General features: G+C 47.0%; 1 long non-coding RNA gene across 1 annotated transcript in view; it reads right to left on the bottom strand.

Annotated features, from left to right (window-relative positions):
* Window positions 1–2,500, bottom strand: part of LOC125040794 — a 71,669-nt gene that overhangs the window by 17,250 nt on the left and 51,919 nt on the right. The gene's annotated exons all lie outside the window — the stretch shown is intronic.

The raw sequence follows: 2,500 nt of genomic DNA, 5'->3' as shown, positions 1-2,500 counted from the left end.
CCCCCATCCCCCATTTGCTAATTCTCCATTTCGTCCTCCTCCTTCTTTTCATTCTCTTCCTCATTTTCCTTCTTCTTTACCTTCTCCTTCTCCTCTTCTTTCCCATCCTCTTTCTCTCTTTTCTGTCTACTTTTGATCTATCTTCTTTTCCTCGTCCACCACACCACCACCTCCTCTTCCTCTTCCTCTACTTCTTCTTCTTCTTCTTCTTCTTCTTCTTCTTCTTCTTCTTCTTCTTCTTCTTCTTCTTCTTCTTCTTCTTCTTCTTCTTCTTCTTCCTCCTCTCCTTCTTCCTCCTCCTCTTCTTCTTCCTCCTCCTCCTCTTCTTCCTCCTCCTCCTCTTCTTCCTCCTCCTCCTCCCTCCACCAAATGGCGCGGTAAGGTCAGGGGCCGTCACGTCGCGCGGCCAAGTGGACCGGCGGTTTGGACTCCCCCCCCTCCCCCCCCTCCCCCCCACCAACCACGCTACATTAAGCCCCTCCACACTGGCCCTTCCACACTGGCCCCCTCCACCCCACCCTAGTTCACACTACCAAGCCACAGTCAGCCGCAACCCCCCCCCCCCACCCACCCACCCACCACAATCACCTCTTCCTACTACCTTTCTCAACTAGGCCTACCTTGCACTTCCCTAGACGCCGCTACTCAACTTCTACGAAATATTAGGCCCCTTCCCGAGTTACTGGGTGCGAGACTACGCTACCAAGTCATACCGTAATACATTATCTGCGATACCACGCCACACACTACACAATACCGCTTCATACCACATGTCACACGCCACCTTGAGCAATACCAAACAGCATTCGAACTACAACTTGTCAGCCTATGCAACCCATAGGCCTACATGACAAAAGAGAATCGAGTATCATTATGAATTTCATGTTACGTCGCAAAGACAAAATATTCCGCTTTGGGTTTCAAATAAAAGAATTCAAACTAAAACTGACTTTTTTTTTCATTTAGCTGTTGTTTTTAATGGTACAAAGACATTTAGAATTCGTTTTTTTTTTTTTAAGATACAGTGAAATATAGGAGTAAATTTGGGAAAGGACGGCTAAAATATACTTTGAATGACTCTCAAAAAATGCCAATTCACAGCCACTTTTGTGTAAAATGAATGAAAAAAGATTTATCAAAGCCGACGACAAAACTTTAAAAGTTAAAAAGAGAAAAATTGCTGTCACGATCGCCCAAAACAGGAAAATGATAAGATGAAGCAGTGACTAATGTGACTTTAGAAATAGTCATGGGAAGAAATAACATTCTTTCAACAGAAGTAAATAATTAACAATAAAAACAACTAACAAGAAAAACAAATAATAATAAAAATCATTATCCCCAACGACGACAAGTACCAAAACAATCATAATAAAATCATAATTATCAACAATAACAAAACCAACAGCAAAAAAAAATAAAAAAACATTAGTAATAATAATAAAGTTTCAACATCAAAACAACACTGGTCAAAACTAAAATCAGATAAACCCAAAACTAGGCTTATGAAAACCGCCGAGCAAAGGACGACAGGACGACGACATTCCCGACGGCCTCCGACACACACGCCGCCCGCTTTACGACACTTGTGCCATCACCTCCCGACACCCACAAGGAAGCTCGCGCGGTGTCGGAAGCGCTAATTACACCTGACACATATATCACTTAGAGACCTCCCCCCCCCCCCCCTCCCCCACCCTACACCTTCTTTATTTTCCCCTCTCCTCTTCCCTTCTCTTTTCTCTCTCCACTCTCTCTTCCCTTCCCTACCCCACTCACCTGCCCACCCTCTACCTTTCTCTTCCTTCCCTACCCCACTCACCTGCCCACCCTCTACCTTTCTCTTCCTTCCCTACCCCACTCGCCTGCCCACCCTCTACCTTTCTCTTCCTTCCCTACCCCACTCACCTGCCCACCCTCTACCTTTCTCTTCCTTCCCTACCCCACTCGCCTGCCCACCCTCTACATTTCTCTTCCTTCCCTACCCCACTCACCTGCCCACCCTCTACCTTTCTCTTCCTTCCCTACCCCACTCGCCTGCCCACCCTCTACCTTTCTCTTCCTTCCCTACCCCACTCACCTGCCCACCCTCTACCTTTCTCTTCCTTCCCTACCCCACTCACCTGCCCACCCTCTACCTTTCTCTTCCTTCCCTACCCCACTCACCTGCCCACCCTCTACCTCTCTCTACCCTTCCCCACCCTACCCAACTATCCCCCTCTACCCCTCTATACCCCTCCTAACCCCTCCTTACCCTAGCCTACCCCGGCCCAGCCTAGCCTACCCATGTCCCACCCTTAACCTAACTTCCGGTTGTAAGGGGAACATATAGCCTACACGCCTGAGGTCAAGGAGTGGTTGGTGGGAAGATGGGAAAGGTGGGAAGGGGGGGAGGGGAGGCGGAAGGTAAGAGAAAAGAGAAACACAATTTCTGGAAAAAAAGAGAAAATCAGTTCTATGAAAAAATAATAAAATAAAGGACATCATCAAATCAGAAAAT

The sequence above is a fragment of the Penaeus chinensis genome, chromosome 29, assembly GCF_019202785.1.
Source record: "Penaeus chinensis breed Huanghai No. 1 chromosome 29, ASM1920278v2, whole genome shotgun sequence".
In the NCBI taxonomy this organism is placed as follows: Eukaryota; Metazoa; Arthropoda; class Malacostraca; order Decapoda; family Penaeidae; genus Penaeus; species Penaeus chinensis.
The sequence above is the reverse complement of the archived record's forward strand: the minus strand, read 5'-3'. Positions and strand labels throughout refer to the sequence as shown.